Source organism: Microcebus murinus, chromosome X, assembly GCF_040939455.1.
Source record: "Microcebus murinus isolate Inina chromosome X, M.murinus_Inina_mat1.0, whole genome shotgun sequence".
Taxonomy (NCBI): Eukaryota; Metazoa; Chordata; class Mammalia; order Primates; family Cheirogaleidae; genus Microcebus; species Microcebus murinus.
In genome coordinates this window covers 41,877,812-41,902,807 of record NC_134136.1, presented here as the reverse complement: position 1 = coordinate 41,902,807, position 24,996 = coordinate 41,877,812, and the positions used below count along the sequence as shown (strand labels likewise).

At 32.5% G+C, this 24,996-nt stretch overlaps 1 protein-coding gene across 1 annotated transcript in view; it reads right to left on the bottom strand.

The window, feature by feature from the left end:
- The window catches only part of HTR2C (5-hydroxytryptamine receptor 2C), a 272,558-nt gene that overhangs the window by 194,239 nt on the left and 53,323 nt on the right, over nucleotides 1-24,996 (bottom strand). The gene's annotated exons all lie outside the window — the stretch shown is intronic.

Below are 24,996 nucleotides of genomic sequence, written 5' to 3'. Positions count from 1 at the left end.
CTAGTATCATCAATATGGATACATATTTTTTAATTTGGCAGAAAAGGGATTTTCTAGATACATTTGAATAATATTAAATTAATGGAAATCTTTGAATGAAATGAATAAGGACAAATTGCTCCTTTTCAAATAGGTATATGCATTATACTGGTACACTTCTAGAAGGGACCCTAAAGAGAAATTTAGGATGAAGGTTATTATACAAAGGTTGTTATAGGGTTTCAGAGCCATCAAAAAAAGATTCTGGGACTGGGGGCAAGAAATGGAGAGGTAGACGATGAAGGGACAGACATTATCTCTAAATGAACTGTAGATTTCTTTTTATTTTTCCTGAGTAAATAAAAAAGAAAAAGTTTATTTCAACAAAGAATGTTAGGAGCCCTTACTATAAAACGTAAGCATCAGAAAACTCATGAAATAATCTTTAAAGAGAAAGAAAAATACATTGTATTTCCAAGACAACCCCATTTTTCTGAATTTAAAAAACTTAAAAATAACAGTATATTAAACAATATAAAACACATTTACATATGGAAATGTCATCTAGAAATGTCAATATAAATGTGTTACCACCCTTCAATTATAGATACTTTGTAGTCCAGTTTATCAGAGATTCAGTTTCTACCTAAAATAGTACTACTGACTTTAAAAATATATCTAAAAAGTTGGCAGAAAAATGGTAGATTTTAATCACCAGTTAAATCTCAATCATAGCATTTTAAAGGTATTCATTTATCTTTCTTCAATTAATGCTTTTAATATGCTTCTTTGTGGTTCCAGGTATTCATTTCTTGCTCAATTTATTAAAAAAGAAAACTGTTTTAGCCTAATACATGAATTTCCTAATCTTTAAACCCTTTCTCTGAATGCAAGGTAATTATATATTAATGGTATGTATACATTTTAAGTAATTGAATTTTTATAGGTGGCAAAACTTGATTAAAAATAAGTCATAAAATTGTTTATCTACTCAAGATGAAAAAAAAATCCTCCTAGAAACTAATATAAGGAATTCATGTATCTGCCCCTTACCTCTTTTTTATTGAATGCATTTTATTTATTTCTTCTTTTGTGTCATTGCTGGCCATGCAAATGTGTATTTGAAGCCCATGTTTATGGAAAGGGTAATATAGTTACCAGAAAGCAGATAGGCTTTTATTTGACAATAAAAAGCTCTAATATGTTCTAACAGGTTACAAAAACACAAAAACATTAAGGTTAGTCCCTTCCCTCATAGGTTTACGCTACAGAAAGAAGAGGACTAACTACCAAGATTTGGTAATTTTAAAATTAGATTACCAAAATCCCTGAGGCTTTGTAAAAGAGTGTTTTGCATATTAATCTGAAAGGTAACAGGCAAACCAGGGAAAGCATCTTCAAAGGGGGAATATCCACACTTATTTCCTCTCTTTGGAGCTAAGGGTTAGAAAACCCAATTGCAAATCATAACTTGAGCCCCCTTTATCCTTTTGTTTGTTTCAATGTTACTTCCTGCTACCTACTCTTTGTCAAATTCAGTATATAAGTGTTCACCTGTAACTACATCTTTGTGTCTTCATTTCCTTATGAAGTCTCCTGTGTAATGTAAAGCTTGTATTCAATAAACTTGTATGCTTTTTTCCTGTTGGTCTGTTTTATATAATTGTCAGGCCCAACCAGAAAAAATACCCTGAGAGGGTAGAGTGAAAATGTTTCCTCCCCTATGGTATATATTATTCACTTAATAAAGTGCTTTTAATCCTCACAGAATTTAACCCACCTACTAATCTCATGCACTTTTCTTCTGGAGATATTTTTTTCCTTTAGGTTTTATTCTTGGCAAGATATTTAAGAAACTTTATGGGTATTAAAAGTGGCTTTAGACCTGGCGATTAACTACTGTATGTTCAAAGAGAAAATAATCTTCTTTCTGTTACTTTGGTCATATAATTCTGTTTAATTTCTCCATGCTTCCAAATCAAAGTAAATAAATTGTAATGAAAAGTTGTCCAACTGTAAAACCAAGTAAAATAGCTATACTTCATAATATCTAGGTATAGGTTGGTATATCCATATTCAAAAGTCATGAATTTAGTGTGAGTTACACATTAAGAACCAAGAAAACATTATTCTAGAACTTAAATTTTACAGATTTGAAGATGACATCATGATCTTTAAGGAGGCTGATAGGACAAGCACTGAGCTAGGAGTAAAGATCTAGATTCTAGTTTTGTGAACTTGAGCAAGCCTCTTACTCTTTTTAGGGCATAATTTCTTCTTCTATAAACATCTATTATGCATTATGTACAAACTATTATATTTAGGTATACAGTTATGAGTATGAAATGGCTTCTGCTTTCATGTAGCTTACATTCCAGTTAGGTGTGATTTTCTCACTGGATAATTTCCAAGGTCATCTTACTTTCAAAATTCTAGAATACTAATTAATGTTCTTTAAGATTGTGAAGGATAAGTTGGCATTGCATGTAGGAAAAGAAAAGCATGTATCAACTGTACATTGAGTGTGAAATGAAAAAAGGAAGGACATCGTCCATCAAGCCTCTGTTCATAGAAGGGGCTCAACTCATAATTGTTCATATAATCAATCTCACTAAGAGTCTAACTCTGTGTTTCCAATCTGTGGTTTAGCAGGCTTGTTTTTCCAACCTTTATTCTGCCTCATATTTTTATTGTTATTTTTATTTTTAATTTGTTTCTTTAGGAAACTCTTGTGGAAATCCAAGAGTAGATCTTGTTTATGGTTGAACATAAATCCTTCTGATTGTCATATTACTTAGGCAGTAAGAAGAATTTCTTAGCTATAGCTCTTCTATCTACATAATTACATAAAAATGAAATGCCTTAAAGCTAACAAAGTGATGTGTGGGTAGCTGAGAAACTAAATGAGGCAGGGGAGTTGAAAATTCCTATATCTTTTCAAATATTACCTAGATCCAAATGTATAATGTTCCTAAAATCTATGATACTTTACATCTTGCAAAGTGCTTTCCTATTCATTATTTCATTTGAGGCTTCCAAGATCATGATTACTAGAATCCAAAACAGGTGGGGAAAAGCAACGTAAATGCCATCTTTTCTAGTCAACAATTATTCTTGAGGCTCTGTTCATTTCCCAGAATGGTCTGGCAGCTAATCTCCAACACCTCTGCAACACTAGAGCTTGCTTTTCTCTGTCTTATCTCCACCCTCACTACAGAATCAACACCAGCATCGTGTAGTTTTGTCTATGTTTTTTTTCAGTTTGAGTTAGGAATATGGAAGTAAGAATATAGGTGGGAAGGTCGACAGAATTTGATGGCAGTTAGTTTGATTCCTTTTTCTTTTGGACAATATATGCTTATGTTGCCCAGGCTTGTCTTAAACTCCCGGACTCAATTGACCCTCCGCTGCTCCCATTCATACCTCAGCCTCCAGAGTAGTTGGGACTACAACACATGTCACTGTGCCTAGCTAGTGAACTTTTTAATTTAGATATGTTTCACATCAATCTTTCTAAACTTGTGTGTGTGCGTGTGTGTGTGTGTGTGTGTGTGTGTGTGTGAGAGAGAGAGAGAGAGAGAGAGAATATGAAGTTATAAGATATCTTCTCAAGCACATACTATCTGATCAACCTTTATTGTTTATTGCATGTGCAGAGGAAGAAGCATTCTGCCCATACTTTAGAGTCTATTTACCTTGATTTATGCTGGGCTCTAAAAATAATTCAAAACACAGGAAAAAGGAAAGGAGAATAGCCAAAGCTTCTGGTTCAAAAGTAATTTTATATTGTAAAATGGCATTGTTTCAAAGCAGTACTGAATGACCTTATCTATCATAAAAGCTCCAGAAAACAGGAAAAAAAAGAGTGCTTTAGGTTAAGATACCTATTCTTTTAGCAATGGCATAAGAGAATCATTTTGATGATCTGGCAAGACAGAGAAGGGGAAAATGGTGACATTAAAAATGGACATAATAATATTTTCTTTTTTCCCAACCTTGGGTACATAGGACTAGGACTAGCTGAGCTCTCTTATGTTCTTTTGGAGTAGGCAGAAAATAATTGCAAAAATATTAGCCTGTTTGTAATTATTATTCTTTTTTCCTTTATTGACAAGTACTTAAGATTGTTTATATACCATAAAGGCCAGTGTGATTTATTATTAATCAGGAATTACCTTCTGAGCTCTTCAATTTTGAAAATTGCCAAGTCTTATGGTGTTTCAAAATATAAGGCTTTATTTTGTCATTAAGAAGCTGATGACTATAAAATAGCATTTTAAATTCTGTCCAGCATGCTGTTTCATTGTACCATGGTGAAAATGCCAGTAAGTGCTTTATTATCTTCTAGAGCTGAACATTTTCTTTCAGTTAACTGGAGTTTGTTCTTTAAGGAGAGGAAAGAACAACTAAAACTTCATTGAGATGTTATACACTAGTAGTTTTCGCAGATAATTTAAGCTTAATAATTAGATCATCAAAATGTCTCTGAATCTATTCTCTCCTTTCTACCTAGACCCCCATCAACTTTCATCTGGACTATTCCAACAGTCTCCACATATTTCTTCTTGCCTCTAGACTCTTACTCCAGTTCTCAACATTGCCATCATAGTTTACTTCCTACATGAGATATAATCATATTGTCCACAGCTCAAGAGATCTATATTGACCACAGAGTAAAGCCCCAACTCTTCAGCCCTTCACAAGATTTTCACAGCCTACATTTCCCTCTTCGACACTGGCTCTACAAACATATAACAAATGCACACATGCACACACATCCAACAAGAATCATATTATATTCCTTGAACACCTCAGGCACTTTTAAGCCTCTGTGCAACCAAATGCAATTGCTCAGGATATGGATTCAATTAAGGAGTTCAATCACCGAACTGAAAGAGGATTTCAAGTAAGCAAATCTCTCTTTTCTTATATCCCTTGAATTCCACAGTCACCCACTCAGGCCACCTGTTATCTGAATAGTTTTTAGCTCAAACACAAATAATTCCAGAGTGGCCTTTTGATGGTTTTCTAAGGATTAAAAAATACTTTGTGCAGAGTATTTTCATTCTGATCTAAAAGCAAAAAAACAAGACAAAACAAAAAAACCCATAGAAGCAAAAGGGCATCATAGGGAAATAATAACAAATTATTTGAGCCCTTTTTTGAGATGTGATTTTCCACATTACAATTTAAAAACTCTGACAAGTCATTATTTCAACAATTAATAAATCCCTATGAATGAAAAAATCCATATTGCAATTCAAAACTTGTTACTCTTACAGATCACAATGAATTCTTCCTTTCTAAATAAACTGTTCAATGTGCATAAAAATGGAAATATTTTGTAGCCCAAATGATATTTTTGCTTTTCTCTTGAAAAGTGGATCTTTTCTTACCTCAGAAAGCTGAAGTGGAACACATTTATTTCCCTTTTCAGCATGGAATAATGGCTATGGATAATTGAGGATATCACAAGATTAAGGAGAATTCTGCATGTTGGAGAGGAAGCCTTTTTACTTAGTCATTTTGCTAGATTAGTCAATTTCATTTATTGTGATTTTTTTTCTCTGTATGTGTTAGGAACCTAAAGACAAAACTTACAATTGCAGGAAATGATTGCCAGGGTTGATATTTACCTACTCAATATTAGATATGTTTATCAAAAATACCACATAAAAACTTTTAAAATCTCTAAATATTACAATAATTCTTCATGTTTTTTGCCAACTGCAATTACTTTGGATTTTTGTTTAATGACACAATCAAGATGTCAGGGCTTAAGCTATCTCTATGTCTAGAATCTTGGGAAGCTACAGCATCTACTTCAGCTCATCACATATTATATGAGTTATGATTTCACTGGACTACAACAAACCCCAAAGAAATAAAAGAAATAATATAAATACCAAAGGTACCTAATTTGGAAATGTCAATGACAGAACATAAAATAACCTTTAAACAAGTGAGTGTTAGACTAAGTATAACACATTAAGAAAAATTGAAGCCGCACCATTCCAGAGGTCCCTTTCTACTCTCATGAGCCCATGGACATAGATTAGTAACCTCTTTGGTATTCCTTGGAATTCTTCCATTGATGAAAATGACAGATTAGATCTTTGAATAAAAACCTGAACAGAAGACTCATGCATTTTAGAAGGACGTACTACTATTAATATAAGTGTTGAAGTTAAAAAACAAAGATCTACCCAGAACTCCTATTGCCATGCTGTTTCAATTAGTCAAATAGGATTGTGTTGAGTTTTCTTGTCTAAGTTTTATAACAAGGAATATGTTTGTACTTATATGCCTATATAACCCTTTAACCTGGCCACTGCAGATGTAATAAATAATGTAGAACATTTGCTGCTAAACATGCAAGTTTTCTTGTAATTATGCCACTATATTTATTATAATACATCTATGTTGAGCAACATGTTAATGTAATATTTACAAATCCTTTAGCTTGTTTGTTTCGTAGGCACAATGTAGGAGCAAATGGCTGCAATTGGCCCAGTGCCTGAGATATTTAACTCTAATCAAACTAATAGTTCCCTATTTCTTTGAAGTTTAGATAAATATGATTTTGCAGTCAGGGACCATTGTGAACATATAAATAGTATGAAACTATAAAAAAGGTTTTAAGATTCTTCACCTTCCTAGACCATATGATGAATACAGTATCAAGAAAATTGGTATACGGTAGAGTTTAAAGTCAGAAAACTGGGTTCTAGAACCACCTCTGCTTTTAATACACCTGTGATCTTAGGCAAGACACTCCCTTATAACTTAATTACCCATTTGTTGAGTGGATATAACTACCCTACATACTTGGAAAGATTATTGGGAGGCTTAAATAAAATAATAGATGTTATAATTTTTTAAGACACTATGCAGTATAAAGTATGTCATCATGCCATGCATTTTGACTTAACGGCATTGATCAGCCTTTATTACATATCACAATTATATTGTTTCAAAGTTTTAGATATAATATTTGGGAAAATAGGCAGAACCACAATGAAAAACTTGTCTGAAGTAGGGGAAAAGATAAGGAAAAGAGGTACCAGGAGACACATTTTTCCTTCTTTCCCTATTACAGTTTAGAAAAAAATAAATTCTTGAAAATAACTCACTCTTTCAAAGTCACTGCTATGAGGTCAGAAGTTTTCCTAAAAAAGTTTCTTTTTAACATGAGAAATGGTAGCTACGAAGTGTTTCAAATTCTAACATTTAGCCTGTTATTGTTGCCATAGAAACATACTTCAGACACTAGATAGAATGAACCATATGTTATTCATTTTATTCCTGAGGATTTTCTTAGTAGAATATCCTAGAAAATTAGACTATGAAGAGGTAGAAAGATATGTTATGAAGCTATTTGCTGGGCTGTGATTGCAGTCTGGACCTTGTTTAACCAACAAACACATTTGTTCATGAGTTAAAAAGTGCCCCTGCACTGCCCTGAAGCATGGTCTTTGGAAAAACACACTTACTCAGAACAGAGCTGATGTTTTCCTACCAAGCTTAGGAGTTCAAAGATTCATCAAGCACAGCCTTGAAGTGTCAATGGCTGATGTGCTTTCTTATTGGAATATATTATAATATTATATATTATTAATCTGCATATTTTGAGAGATTTGGAGACTAAAAATTTGTTATAGAAGTAGAATTCTGGTTCCTTTTAGTATTAACAGAAAAGAAGTTTCCAATGTTTTAAAATATGACTTATTGGCCAGGCACGGTGGCTCACGCCTGTAATCCTAGCACTCTGGGAGGCCGAGGCGGGCGGATTGTTCGAGGTCAGGAGTTTGAAACCAGCCTGAGCAAGAGCGAGACCCTGTCTCTACTATAAATAGAAAGAAATTAATTGGCCAACTAATATGTATAGAAAAAATTAGCTGGGCATGGTGGCGCATGCCTGTCCTCCCAGCTACTTGGGAGGCTGAGGCAGCAGGATTGCTTGAGCCTAGGAGTTTGAGGTTGCTGTGAGGTAGGCTGACACCACGGCACTCATTCTAGCCTGGGCAACAAAGTGAGACTCTGTCTCAAAAAAAAAAAAAAGAAAAATAAATAAATAAAATATCACTTATTATTTCTACTACTCATAAATAATATACATATTTAATGTATAAAATATAAAAAAGGAAAAAGGAAAAATTTTTAAAAACTCCCAGGTGATTTTAGCACCCATATATAACTACTGTTACTATATATTCACGTAGATGAAATCAAATATATAATTTTGTGTCAATGTTTTTCAATTAATCTCGAGATTTTTCATTTAAAATAAAACTTCACATTACCATATGATGCCAGATGTACTGTAACAAGAAGGGTAGGATTTAAGAATGTCAAATGCCAAATGGTATATACCTTTCATCTTTTTCTGACTTTATTTGAATCTCCTCCCTTAGGAATGGAGATCCTGAGAAAAGGAAGCAGCCAAGAGACTTTTCTGAAAGTTTATAAGAAGAAAAAGTTGAATTGTAATGACCTTAGACTCCTTAATCTTATTTTTAAAAATCTAGGTTAGTTTAGCTTAATATCATATACGTTTAATTTATTAATTCAAATCCTTACCATCAACTTTATTGACAATATCATAGAAAAATAAAAATATAAATAAAGTTTAAAATAACAAATTTAATAATTTAGTGAAATAATTTACTTTTTATTGGCTTTCTTTTCTGGAAAGTTATTATTCACTGTCAGGTTCACCCCAAACTGAAATTAACTTCTAGTTAATTCAGGTCACTAAAGTGAAATAGAGTATGTTATTGCTTTAGGCTAATTAGAGTTCTTTGGCAATCTTAAGAGTTATTATATAGCTTTTGAGTTTGTCTATTTGACAACTGGGAAAGAGCTTTTGTCCCGAAAAAGTCTGGCTAGCTGATGGAGAATTATAGAATCTTAAGGTCTAGTTACACATAGGGATGCTGAATTTTAACTAAATCCTGCCGGTCTTAAGGATGCAATCAAATGAGTTTGTAGATACACATTAGTCTTGTTATAGTTAAATTAAGATAACCTTCTTTCATAGCTGTGCTATTTTTTAATAATAAAAATTTAAAGCAGGAAACCCTGAACAAGCAATCTAGTTAAGAAGAGCAAATTGTAACATAGTCTAATAATCCGAATTTCTGCATATTAACTTTACATGTATACATGGCTGCTGTATTTTCCAAAGTTACATTTGAAACTCGAGAGAATAAGTGTGCATGCCTTCATTTGAAGTCTTGGCTGTTTATGCACATTGTACATGTTGTGTGCGCTCTTTTTTTTTTCTTTTCTAAGTATTCTTTCCAGGGGATGTTGCACAAATTCTTAATGCAGATTTCGCTGTAGCTACTTTAGAGCTAGGTATGTTATTATTATTATTTCATTTAATCCTTATATCAAAGCTGTTATCCCCACTTTATAGGTAAGGAATACTCCATTTTACAGGGAAACTAAATTTCCTAAGTCATTTAGCTAGAATATTCCTTTAAAAAATAATTTTGTATAAGTAAATGCTTACATGTGAATTTATTTAATCCAAGAATGATATTAAAATATTTATGTGATTTTATCTAAGAGGTATGAGATATTATTTTATGTCACATTTTAGACAAATTTTAGTTTCATAGTCCAAGTTACTCCACTTTTCAGATTTAACACTTCTCCCTTATAAAGGTAAATGCTCCTGATGTGCTTTTCTTCTTATGTATTTCTTATTTGCTTATATCTAACAGAATCTCAAGAGTTTTTGATAAATATGAATATAAATCACAGTGACCTTTTTCATTCCTGTAATTGAGAAAGAAGTAGAAAATAAATGTTAGGGGACTGTCATTATTCATTTTCTATGAACAGGTTCTATGACAAGTGCATATTAGACTCATGCCTAAGTACATTGCAAGTGAATACAACTATCTCTATTTTGAAAGAAAAGATCATAATGGCATCTGAATATTTTGCATTTACTTTCCAATGAACTGCCAACTGTGAATAATGGTAATGCCTCACTACATTGCTGTGCATGCCAATTTCTTAAAAATAATAGTCCACATCAATAATGTCAATGGCTACAATATAATAATTCTAATGATAAAAAAATTCTGAAAGTTATATAGTATTTTAAAAGATTTACACATTAAGGAATATTTTCAAAGTCATCATAGATAAACTTTATAATTGAAATAAACACCATATTTTTGTGCAATGTCAATCTTAGTGGAAGTAAAAATAGTTGAATTAAAAGTTAAAGGAAATGTCAAATCCAAATCTTATAGCAAAATGCTAAAACCCAAATTTGGATTTTCTGTCTATTTTGATTAAAAAGTGCAACCAACCAGTAACATAGCAAAATGTCCATTTTAATATTTGTTGTTGAGATTAATAATTTTCATATAATTTTGAGATGAGACATCTGGGATCTGAAAACAAAGCATATAAATATATATGTAATCACTTGTCATTTTAATTAGATGTTCATTTAAATTTATCTAAAATTGCTGAAATTTATTTGTGAGGAGATATCCATCATTTTGGTAGAAAAAAAGCATTCTGGGATATTTTTCTTCTTTTCTGTATATACTAATGGACATGCATGAAAATGTCAGTGTTAATCTCGGTTTGATTTCCTTTGTGTTAAGAACTGTACAGAAACAGTTTTGCAAAATGGAAACATATTAGAATCATCATAATTAAAATTATTGACCAAGAATATTACACAAATCTAATAAACGACATAAGTGTGATGATGAGGCCAGTCCATGGTTTACATGGGATGTCACCTTGCACTTTTATAAAACCAAGAAGAGATAATTCACTGAATGTATCCAGTAACTTTAAATAGGAATGAATTTTTAATTCCATTCTTTATTCAGGTATGTTCTTCAGTTAAATTCATACATTAATCATAAAAAAACTACTTTTGTGAGAGAGAAGAATATTTTGCTCTTGAATATGTTTTATTCAGGCAAACTACCTGAAAGCAAACACATGGTCAACTCATAATAACTGTCTATGGGTTTGCTTATAGAGGGTATTAATCTATCTGCAACAAATTTATATATTTAATTATAAATTTAATATATCACATAAATTTGAGTTTGGGTAAATATATATTAATTATACACATTGAACTCACATTATTAGATTAATGAAACCATAAAAAGTGTGTTGCTACATGCTCGGCTCAGAAGAATAAATCAATTCTTTTCAACTGCTTATTTCAGTTGCATTTTGCATTTTGGTTATACCCAAATGTTAACATGATATTTACATCATTAATAAAGACCAAACACCGAAAAGATGATCTTCTGAGCACAAAAAAAGAAAACTTTATGGAATAAATTTCTAAAGGTGTTGACTCAGCTTTGCCACTTATAAGCTGTGTGATCTTGGGCCAATTACTTAACTTCTCTGTGACTATTTCTTCCTCTTTTAAATGGGGGTATTTAGAAAAGAGACAGTGAAAAATGCATGCAATACTCTTAGAATAATGCTGGGCACATAGTAAGTGTTCAATGAGCTGTTATCATCTGTTATCACCTTTTATTTTTTTTCTCTTCAAAGAAAACTTGAAAGAGAAAAAAAATTTTGTTAGGCAAGAATTGAATGGGAAGAATTGAAGTCTGTGCTCTTGATGGTAATAAGCTAAATTTGTTAATGGCCTGATAATTATTATGCTCAATTAAGTGATTCACAATTCATCTGATGATCAAAATTCTAATTAATAGATAAAAGGGGCTTGGTAAGAGTTTGGGTGTTGTTACATAAATCACCTGGGACGTAGACTTTATGAAGTTTTCAACTCCAATGTAAAAGCTCTAATGTACCAACTTGCTCATTAAATTAAAGTAATATTTCACATGCCGAGAAGCCTAATTTATTACCAGCAAATTGTTTATGTGTGAATATAATTCCTAGCTTCATTTGTAAGATAAAAGCCAATCTATGATTGCTATCATTTTTATCAATTTTTATGACATCTTACCTATTAAAATGAACTTTATAAAAGAACCTGTTGATGGAAAATGTAGTAAAAAGGACAAATTAATTCTACTCTCCCTTGAATATCAAAAAACTGACACAAATATAGAAAATATAGCATAGATAGTATTGTATAACACATGTATCTTTAATTTTGACAACTGTAATCCTTTGAAAGATAATATCTATTCATACCCTGATATGTCAACAGTGCCACCACCCTACAAAAAATCATTTAATTTAAAAATAATTTGAAATATATATATGTATACTATACATTTTAGTTGATGTTAGAAGTTGGTTTAGGGTCCAAAGTATATAATAATAACTTGAAATGTCTAAATAATTCCAAAGAGAAATTGTGGCCATTTAATTTCCTTTGCATTTTGTGCTTTAGATCCTCCCAAACAGAAAGGTTATGTTAGAGCATCTTCATTAAATATTATAGGTAAGGAAAATAATTCTTGGTACCCATGTTTGTGATTGTATTACTGTTTTGATGGGTATTAGAAATGTAAATTGCAATCTCACAGTAAAATGACACCAGATTTAGGGAATTTGCAAGAGGGAAATATACGGAGTAGAATTTACTTATTGGGGCACATACTATGAATAAAAAATAAAACTTACATACAAAAATAAAAACTTACATACAAAAATAAAACTTATTTTTACTCCATCTATACCCACTTATCTTAAATTTAAATCTAGGCATAAATATGCTTTTTAAAATAATTATATAATTTTGATCCTTCAGAGGATGGCTTCCCTTGCAGTGTCTCTGAGAGCTAAATACAAATTTTAAAACAAAATGTGTGGGTGAGGTGTAAAAAGTAGATCAGGGCACTTGTCATTTAGAATTAGGATGATGTTATTAATTTCGGATATCTATAATACATGTTCTCAAAGTACCTTCAAACCTATTATGGAAAGCTCTTACTGAGACAATTGATTTTAAGCTAAAAGGAGCACAGATATTTGTGCTAGGAGGATAAATTAATTGTCTCACTTTAGAAATATAAGGCAATATCTTCTACAAAGGAAAAAGTGCTAAGAAAGAAAAGGCCATAGGACTTGTCATTGAAAGTTTATTATAGCAAAACACTTCCATTATTTATTATGCTTAGTAAATCAAAGGTATTTTATTCTGGATATATGCATATAGCTCTTCAATATTAATGAAACAGAATCTTTTGTATGCCCTTTCTCTTCCAAGACATGGGCAGACACAGGTGATAATTTTCATCATACTTAGAGGAAAATAATTTTTACTATGCATAAGAAGACAGCATGTAAATGGATTTTGCTAAAATTATTTTAATGTAAGCATGAAACAAGTCTGTGCATTTCTAGAAATGTTTAAATAATTAATAAATATGTCATTGCTTTTCAGTAAAGCTCATGCTTCTGGCTCATAATTAGGACACACTTTGACTTTTCCTTCTATAGTTGCTTTTGGTTTGTGATACATATTTGGAAGAGGGTCTGTGCACAATCTCAGCTCACAAGAAAAGTTAACTGGGCCCAATTTAGTTTCTTGGCTTCCTGGAAATCCATGTTGTATGTGACTTCAATGCCATCTAGTTCCACAGCTCCTGTTGCACCTCCCGTAGTCTCAACATGTAATAAATAACTTAAATATTCTCATGTGCCTCCAACTTTAAGCAAAGTAGTTCTTTCTTGTGCAATGAGCAACTAGACCTAGATTGAACCCCTCCTTGAAGCTTTGACAATGGTATGACATTTTGGCAACACAAATATGACAAAATTAGATCATTGTAAAGAAAAATAAGATAAATGAGTATTAAGAAAGATTGTTCTCTAAATAAACTTTTAAAAAATTATGTCTTAGATACTCAGGTTGATTTTCAACTCCATTTCTCTAGAAAATTATCTTGTGACTATTGCCCTTTATTGGTCTTTTGCAACTTTCCTCAAAATTATCTCTGAAGGTTGGTAACTATATTTTTCCATTTTATACAGAGATAGCTGAAGCAAAGAGAACAAGTTCAGAACAGTTGAGTTCAAAATGTACAACTGTAGTTTGTGTTTTAAATCTGCTGTTTAGCTGCCCCTTCTTATTCCTTATGTGTCCTCTGCCTTACTTTTTTTTTTGATAACTAAATATGTTGCTTTCCTTACTATCACTATGAATCTTTTTTTTTTCAGCAGTATTAAGCAGGGGAGTACATCTCTTTATAAACATGTTCTAGTTTAAGAAATAAATGATAGAGATGGAAGAGAGGCAGTATCACATCAGAGAGCTAAAGAATCAATTTTAAGAAGAAAATCCCTCTTAACTAAAGGAGAAACTAATGTATCATGTATACTAAGAGAAGACAGTGGGTTTTAATTTCCTACAAGGGTATGAAGCCAAGAAGAAAATCATATCAAAAACTAACCAAATGCGTTTGACCCTTGAACAGCACAGGTTTGAACTGCAAGAGTCCATTTATATGCAGATTTTTAAAAATAAGTTATATGTGCTGTGCCTGCCTCTCCTGCTTCCCCTTTCACCTCCTCCATTTTGTCCACCTCTGCCAGCCCTGAGACAGCAAGACTAACCCTTCCTCCTGCTCCTCAGCCTACTCAATGTGAAGATGACATGGATAAAGACCTTTATGATGATCCACTTCTACTTAATGAATAGTCAATATTTTTTTGTCCTCGTTATGATTTTCTTAATAACATTTTCTTTTCTCCCACTTACTTTATTGTAAGAATACAGTATGTAATACATATAACATACAAAATATGCATTAATTGACTGTCTTTGTTCTTGGTAAGGCTTCCAGTCAACAGTAGGCCAATAGTAGTTAAGTTTTGGGGGAGACAAAAGTTATATGCACTTTAACTGCATGGGGGTCATCACCCCTAACCTCCACATTGTTCAAGGGTCAACTATACTTTAATTATACCTCTGTTAAACAAAAATTATGGGAGCCCATGGTTTTGGATTTAGCTCCTGCATTTAGCCCTAAGAGATGAGACCAATCAAAAATGGAGTCATTCATGCTAAATGCCACATAATCTAAACTGAAACTTTAAGGAAACAGATAGTTCCCCAAACAGATCAGTTTTTCCTCAAAACAGACTCCCAGTCTACCTGAGTGAGCATAATAAGGAAGTCCCCTTTGCTTTAACCTTTACCAAAAACAGTAATCGGAAGCAACCTGACATTAACCAATCATGTTTTTCTATTGTTCTGATTCCTGTACTTCTCCTTTACAAAAACCCACTGTTTGCCATTGCCCAGCGGAACGCTCATTCTATTTGCAATTCATGAATGGCAAATAAAAGCCAATTAGATCTAGAATTAAATTTGTTATAAATTTGTCTTTTGATAGCTCAATCCAGCTGTTAAAAAAATTAGCCAGAAATGTATATGAACATCAACAGTATTAAACTGAATACTTTTCAGCATTGTGGAAAATTCCACCTTAAACTACAGAACAGCTTGAAGCACTTGGGTAAAATGAGGTGACTTGCACAGCCAGTGGCAGCCACATTGATTGCGGCTAGAGGATAAAAACTTTGAGGCTGAATTATAAAACTTCGTACTGGTGTATGTTAGATGGGAAGAGAGGCACCTAACCTAGTCTCCACAGATACCATGATTTGCCAATTTGCTGGCAAATTACTGGTCTTTCTGAAATAGTCTTCCTACATGCCTGAGCCTTCACTCCTGTCAGTCTTCTTCACCCACCTAGTCAGAATTTTTCCTATTGGTTGCTATTAGCACCTTAGTAGATCGCCTGCTATGCCCCGCCTCTCCACTCCCCCAAAGTCTATTTCCTCTTCCTAGAGATGTCTACCTGCTGAGACAAAGATGGGAGACACAAATAAAAAAGAAAAGATAACTGGTGATGATGTAGGACACCTTACAATCTAATTGTGGGGAGGCAAGACTTACAATATTTAAACAACTAAGGGAGGTGGGATGTAGAATAGATTCCATCAAGCAAATCCATGATCATTAGCAAATGTTACAAAATTAAGCCATATGCCTACTTCTTTCTCTGTTATAGAGCATTGAATACTGTTATTTGATTTAGCCATTCTTATTAAACTTGAGACATTTACATTAAGCATCATGATTTTCTTACTACTTATGCAAGTACTTTAAAATCAAAGGCAATACTATTGTACATGTTTTATTTTAGGATGATTTTTTCCCCTTACTCTGTTTCTTCATGTATTCCCAACACAGAACAGATACATTGTCTTACTCATTGACAATTTCAAATTGAATAAGAGACTATCTCTTGGCAAGATTAACATTGTTTATTAGATTATATGAATTATTAATGCTACCAGTGAAAGTAGAAGTTATTGGTTCCTTTAGTGTATAATCATTTCTGCATGTGTCTGCATAGTAATTTAGAAAAATATAGTATGTTTCATTGTGTTGTAAAATTCTTGGGATATATTATATGTGCAAATATGTATAAAATATTATCAAATCACTGATTCATCTAAAGGCTTGATTTTATTTCAAGTCCTAACTCAAGGGAATAATTTCTTTTTTGTGTATATTATCAACATCTTGGTGTATGTGTTAATACATAAACAAAGAGATAGAAAGAACATATTGTAGAACTAAATCACTTCAAATTGATTCAAAGTTGTGAATATATTTGCATATTGAGTGAAGTCTAGGGGAGTATGCTGAATATTATTGTTCCTTCCAGTAAAAGAAACATCATATAATTTTATGATAATAATATCAATGTAAACAAAATCAAGCAAAATATTCTGTAACTCCATACCCACATAAACATTCTCTATTATGAATATGGTCAGTGTGAAATGAAGAAATATTATATGAAATACTGAGGTGCCTGATTATTTCAAAAAGGCAACCCCTTCATCTCATATTCCTACAGAATATTGAAAAACTCCACCACTATTTTACTTCAGCGTTTGTTTTAGCCCCAAAGAGGAAGACAATTGCCAGTAGAGGGTAATCAGTGTAGAATGAAATGACATATTGAGTGTGCAATATATACAAATTCGTTGCATATATTTAAACACTTTGAAATGGTAGTAAGATTCTATTTGAAATGGCTAACAAGTTGAATAATATAACTCTGGAAATTAATTTAAAAATTAAAACTTAAAAGAGTGGGACCTGGGAAATGTAAGACTTGACTGTTGTGTGTGTTTGCACAGGAGATTTAAGTAAGAGTCAAGAACAAAACCACAGTTGGGTATTAGCATAGTGGTTCCTGAACAGTTTAGGGAATTGAGGGCACTGGATGCCAAAAGGAAGTCACGATATGGATAGATTGGTACCAAAATAACTATTTATAATTAGATTTCCTGAAAAGTGTTGAAAACTGATTGATTTCAGAAGAATAAAAGGAGTTAGTTAATCTTCTCTGTTACTGCTGCTGCTGCTGCTGAAGAAGTATATATTCCTAAATAGTCTTATGCTGGGTATTCTGGGAGATTATGGGTGCCATGAAGTCTTACTGCTATAAGTCTCCTAGGTTTAAATGTATAAAATCTATTCTTTAAGTCTCTAATCTTGGCTTTGGGTAACTGAAATATGCACAAATTCTGTACATTGAATGCATTATTTTCACATCATCATCAAAAGTAATTGTATTATGTTGAAGACGCATGCCTCTAAATTTCATTGGGTAGCAGTTATTTATTTGTAAGATTATTTCATAAGCAAAACTGAAAAGTCATTTTTGAAGATAAGACTACCTACTTCTCATATAAAGTATTTGTTAATATTACTATATTATTATATAATATTTATTTTTTGAGATAAATTATACCTTATCTTTACCAAGTTAAATATGATGTAAGCATATTTAATTATTTTGGTTGTTTTCCCAGATGTCCTTTTCTAGATCAAGATGTCTTTTGACAACATTAAAATGAAATGAAACTTTCAGGTTGTTAACAACATTCAAGTTACATGACGTGATATAAGTTGGCTACATCTAAAAATGATTTCTGAAAAATTTATTCATCTTTCATGAGAAGATTTCTGTGTAAAGTGTATGATAATGGATGGCAAATTCAAACAGAGACTATTTTTATATTTGATACAAATAATCAATTTTTTTTGCTCAAAATAAAACCTACTCCAGAAAGAAAGTGACCTAAGACTTGGGTTTACCCCTTTCTAAGCAATACTAGATTTAAAACACACCACTCTCTTTCTCTCTGCCACTCTCCTGATTAAACAGATCTCTCTCTATCCCTCTTTATCCCTCCCTCTTTTTCTCCACCCCCTCCTTTCCTCCCTCGTTCTCTCCCGCCTCCTTTCCTCCCTCCTTTTTTAGACTATAGGGAGTTATAGGTAAAGCAAAAAGAAAACCTGATTTGGTGGAAGTAGAGCTTTTGATTACATTAATAAACTAATGTATATATTCATTCATTTGTAACTGAATGAATATAACTGTGTTAAAGATAGTTACACAATAACTGAATAAATGGATTGATGTGTGATTAAATGAGCATTCCTTTTCTTCTTATTGAAGCAAAACTCTAGAGAGAATATTGTATAAGAGCAGAGAGCACAGAAAGAAGCCTGGAGATTAAATTAATCTTTCCATCTCTCTCCCTATCTTAATTTCCCTAGTTAAATAATAAGCACTGAGACAATAAATCACCTAAGAGCAACAAAGTGAACATGATAAGATAATAGATGACTCTGTGATAAAAGAAATTCAGAAAAGGTCCAAATATCCAGGACAGTGTAAAATTTTATACTGTAGCAGAAATCAATCAATTGCATGAAACAATGAGATAATTAAATTTTTTGTACAAAGTGACCTAAATGAAGGTAAGTTGGCTGCAATTACCATGCAAACAAAAATTAAATGCATATTTGAAATGATAATGAAAATATGAAGAAAGCCAGGATGAAAATAATTAAAATAAATGTGCCATGATTCAGCAAGTAAGTTTTGCAACCTTAATTAACAAGTCAACTCAAAAGAATAGACTTTTACACAATACTTGAGAAGGTACAGTATCTCCCAAAAGAATCCAGTCAAATGAGCTGGTGGAATTTTAGAGGTAAAAGAATTCTACAGGCCCGGTGTGGTGGCTCATGCCTGTAATCCTAGCATTCTGGGAGGCCAAGGCGGGTCAGGAGTTTGAAACCAGCCTGAGCAAGAGCGAGACCCTGTCTCTACTATAAATAGAAATAAATTAATTGGGCAACTAATATAGAGAGAAAAAATTAGCCGGGCATGGTGGTGCATGCCTGGAGTCCCAGCTAGTCAGGAGGCTGAGGCAGGAGGATTGCTTGAGCCCAGGAGTTTGAGGTTGCTGTGAGCTAGGCTAACGCCATGGCGTTCACTCTAGCCTGGGCAACAAAGCAAGACTCTGTCTCAAAAAAAAAAAAAAAAGAATTCTATAATGTGTAGCCTCATTAGTCCCCTAAAAGGCAGATGTAGATCTATCTCCACCAGGATTGCAGTAAGGCAAGTCATGTACAAACATTTGGGGATGAAATATGAGGTAGCTGTATACCTATTTTTATAAAAATGTTGTGAAACAACGCTTAAGGTGGTATGTTCCCAAAATACACAGGAACTTGTGGAACAATAAAAACAGTAACCGACAGCTATAAAATGAGCATATCTAGCAAAAGAATATTAACATAGTTCATTAGCAACACTGTTATATGGGCTGAAAACAGATTGCAGGAGTGTAATTATGAATAGATTTTAAAGTAACTGCTACAACATATCAGTATATTTTGGTTAACAGACTGAACAGGTGGCTTACCAGACCATTTAACAAGCCTAAAGAAATAGTTCAATGGCAACTTGTCCTGATCCCGGTGTTCAGTTCTATAAACCTAATGCACACAACTCAAATTGTTTATCTTGTTTGTTACTTAACCTAAGTATAAATACATCACCCTCTAAGAAAAATCTTTAGCACTGTTACCTACCAGATTGCATTCAGCCTTCTAATTCTTAGTTTCCAGGAATTCTACTAGTAAGCATCTGATTCCTCATCATACCTTATTCCTTACTTACTAGGTTTGTGACAACCACCTCTTTGTCTCTTATTTTTTTTTCTTTTCATCCCCACTTCTAGTCTCAGTAATATGTTTTGTAGTTTCATTTAGTATTAAGTACTAAGTAATCAGTATAATCATACAAGAAATTCTTACTACGTATCTCACTAAGACATTAAATGTTTAAATAATTTGCATTTCCTGGGAAGGACATGAATAGGAAGGAAAACTGCAACATTGATAGCACCTCCTCTGGGAAGCCTTCCCTGACTGACTCCTCCACCCTGTGGCTGGGTTGGGAGAGCATTCATGTGTTCCCAAAGCATCTTAAGCTCACTTCTGCTGTAGCACTTACAACACAATATTTTAATTGTCCGATTACTTGCCTATTTCCCTCAATAAAATTTTATTTCTTCGAGGGAAGGGATTGTGTCTTATTCATTGCTGCATCTGCGGCTCCTAGTACAGTACCAGGTATTATGGTACAACTTTCCTAAATGAATAAAAGAATAATATGGGGTAAATTTTCAATGCAAGTAATAAAATAGCTTATTCTGCAATTACTGCCATTGAAAGGGCATTGGCGATGGTTTTTTAACTTTTAACCCTTCAAAATATGCCATTGAACATCTAGGGATACAACCAGGTATGACAAAGTTTTTGATCTGAATTTGTGTTTAGAAATTTTGAGTGATGAGTACACTAAAATCCCTGACTTCACCACTATACAATTCATTCATGTGACAAAAAACACTCATACCCCTAAATCTATAAAATAAACTTTAAAAAAAGAAATTTCATGGATTACACACTTCTAACTGATGACATTAATCAGCATTACTAGGTGTGTGTCATGAGTTTTTAGCAAAAAGAAAATATACATATATATATATACACATACACACATATGTATTATTTTTACGTTAAGTGGTTTTGGAGTCTCATGTGAAATTATTTACAGTAACGTTAGCTTTAATTAATAAGAAAATAGCAAAAAAGGCAACATCCTTTTATGCATAAATTTTTAAAAATTATATTCACATATTCATCCATCATAAATTGGATCAATAGGTTTTCTCATCTAATCTACTGTCTTCAGATAGACAAGATATTATTAGTCATATTTTATATTGAGAGACCCTGAGGCTCAGTAAGGTTAATTTACTGGTTCAAAATCACACAAGTAAAAAGTGCTGAAGGAGTGTGGAGCAGACAGGCCCTAAAACTTCTACCCTTTCAGACACACTTGGGTAGAGTAAGAGTAGAAATATTCCAAAATGGTGAATAAATTAAGAGACATTTGCATTTTTAGTATGCACTGTGTACATTAAGGAGTCAGATTAATCTTTCTATGCTATTTTTCTCATATTGGTATGTTTTAATAGGTTTACTTTTTCAAAGCAGGTGGTTATTAATTATTCAGCAAACATTTATATGGATTCCCATCAAGCTCATAGACTCTGATAGTTGCTGGATATAGAATGATGAACAAAACCTGTATGATCTTTGTATACTTAATAAGGAAGACATCAACAAAATGAAGAAACAAGAGGAGAATGGACATAACTAGGTTCCACCTGATAGTTTGGAAAGGAAGTTAGGAGCAAGTTGCATGAAAAAGGGGTAAGAAAACTAGCTTAGAATCAAAGTGATTATGACATTATTCACAAGATGTACATAAATATTTGTGGGGTGGGGCTATCAGTTTGCTTTGTACCTAACTCATCTGCCTACACTGATGAAATCAACATGTCCTAATACCAGCTACTCCTCAAAAAGATGTTCTAGGAGGAAACAGAAATATATTAAGGTCTTTGATCTTCTTAGGAAGAAGCAAAGTTAAAATGAAGAATTGATTGTTCAACATCTTTAATAGGAGTTTTAAAATTACAAACAACTAATGCTATTTTCATTATTTAAATTCCTTTTTAATAACTTAGGCTAGAAGTTTAATGTAAAGAATAAAATGATGGACAGAGTAATTACTGAAACATTTGGAATATGCCACACTATGAATGTTACATATAACATATTAAAGAAAAAAACAAAACTGGTTAACAAAGAGGCTTGTAGGAACCTAGGTTATTTCATATTATATTATATTACTGTAAAATGCAAGGGGAATTAAGAATGGATTATTATACCAAGATTTCTTGATGATCCAATAATTTTTGTTAATTTATTGAATATCTTACAATAATATTGATATAATCATCTTTATATGTTTGCTTAAATTCTACAACAAATACATTTGTTCACTTAATTCTTACCAAGTCCCAAGCTCAAGTCCTTTTTTTCACCCTTAAACCTTCCCTGACCTTTTTTGATGCATTTAATCTTATCAGACACACTTTCAGATATGGTGGTCATTTGTGCATTCTCCTATGTATCTTCTCTCTCATACTAGATCATACGTTCTGTCTGGGTCGGAGTTTTTTATCCTCCACATAACAGGTGCTCAAATAAGACTTGTTGGTTTATTTATTCTTTCAACAAATACTTATTGAGGACCTGCTATATGCCAGGCATGAAGAAACACAATGTGTTGAATATGTTCTGATATTTTCTTTAAAACTATTAGACCATAATTTTCAGTTTGATAATACTGCAGAAAATGCCTCAGTATTTCTAATCAGCATACATTAAAGTTCTTCTTTCTCTATAAACCCATTTCCCATCTCTGTTCTATTTATATTTCAATTAAGTATACTTCTGCTGTTTTTCTTTTGCCTACACCGTTTTTTATTCATGTTTTGAACAGAGTCTCTTAATAAGTACTTCTAATATTCATTTTGCTATTAAGTGTCTAAGTTCAGCTTTTGGTTCATGATATAAGCAAGAAGGTGCCAAAATAAAAATAACCAAACAACTTTCTAATTATAAGAAATATAGTCATGATTGGAGCAAGTACATTTTATATTTGAAATTGTATGCAAAGATCACACAGTTTTCAAATCAAACAAATTCATTCTAATAGTCTAGGAGATTTTTTTTCCTATTTCAAATGAAGGATATATGATCTATTTATAATTGTTGAAGCAATAGATTCTTGTTGTAAAAAATGGAAATTATGGAAAATTTTAAACATGTAGGTTGAAGAAATACCCGGTTAGCTGATCATAAGATGATATGTTCACTAATATCATCGTGGGCTAAAATCATATTATGCAGATTTCAATTATCAACTGTAAATAGAAAGCATCTGATGTGCCATCAAAAGAAACTTCAACATGATGACAAATCATAATAATTATGTTCTTCCAAATGTGTTTTTTTTAGTTCTATTAAAAGAATGCTTCTAACTGCTATTGAAAGCTAACTTTTATTACCCATGTGAATTTTAACAAATTTTTATTCCAAATAAACTCTATTATAAAAATAGAAACAATATGCAAATTCAAGTTTGTGCGTTTGGAATTTAGGTTGTAAAATAGAGAGTTTGGAAGCAGGGTAAGTAAAATGCATAAAATAGAGAGTTAATAAATCTACATGAAGTATAAAGTTACTTTTTAAGAATTTGTGTTTTACCCTTCTGGCTGTCTTTCAATCTCTATTATGTTCACACTGCACGTTCTGGGTATTAAATGATAATATACACAGCCCATGCAATGAGCACATCCTAGAGCCAAGTCCAGTTGTGATATAAGGCTCAAAAGGTGATATCATTTGATCAAATTTTAAATGTCGAGTAAATTTGAAGTGATTAATTTTGAGAGTTGAGAAATAGCCAAAAGATGATAGAATTCTAGAGCTTGAAGAGACCATATCTAAGTAATCCCTTACCCTCTAGCCATACTCTTTATCTACCTTCTTCCAAACTATGACAGACAGATGAATATGTATTCCAAATGAATTCCAAAGATATCTGGGAACAACCTGGAATAAATAACTTACCAGAATTTATAAACTCTATTAAGAAACGTCTTTGGTCATTACATCCAAATTAAATTCCTTCCTTTGAAGACTATACCAGAAGTGGTGTCATGGAAAAATATATGGGACATGGAAATGAGAAAACATAAATTATACCTTGTAACAATTTGACTTTGGACAAGTCAGTTAAATTCTCTCAGCCTCTGTTTCTATGTCTATAAATCAAGGGCAATGATAAATGTACATATTTATTATGTAAAAGATTAAAGGAGTTTATACATGCAAAAATGTTCTGTAAACTCTAAAAAGTAAGCAAATATAGTGGATTCACACTCTGGAGTAGTTAATACTCCAACTCATATTATCATTTTTTCCTCTTCATAGGTCTTGTTTTTTAATCCTTTCATCATCGTTGTATCTCTTTGAAATCTTTCCAAAAGTTTCTACATCATTACTTAATTCCACAGCTCTGAACTAGACCTAAGACTTAATAGAGCAGCTGGCTGAGGTCTATTTCTATAACTTATCATTTGCACTTCAATAAGCAAGCAAACTAGTTGCTTGGGATACAGCTGTGAACAAGACAAATGAGGTCCTGGCTATGAAGGCATTTACAAAACACGGGCAACGAGAGAATTAATAAGAAAGTGAACAAATAAACAAGCTAATTTTATAGAATAATAATGGTGTGAAAGATAAAACAGACAAACATGAGAGATGCAGGTAAGTAGTCTGGATGGCATGGTTAGAATAGACTTCTTTGAGGATGTCACTTATGACACGAGACTTGAAGAATAAAGATGATCTAGTCATTTGAAGATCTGGAAAAATAATATTCCAGAGGTAACACCAAGTGCAAATGACTTTAAGGTGAGTTTGAGCCATTGTAGTAGAATGAATTGTATAAGATTGAGGTTAGAGAGAAAAGCCCAGACCCATATCATTAAAATGTTGTACATCACTATAAGGAGTTTAGATAGGAAGGCATTGAACAGTTTTAAGCATGGAATGGTGTTAAAATGAACTAAAACACTAACATTCACAGATTATTGAGTGATTTCTGAATCCTCTCAATACATTCCACTGAGTACCACCTAAGACCTCTTTCACCCTCTAAATCTGTAGTCCCCAACTCCCGCGGTGCAGCCAGTCCCCTGGTGCCAAAAAGGCTG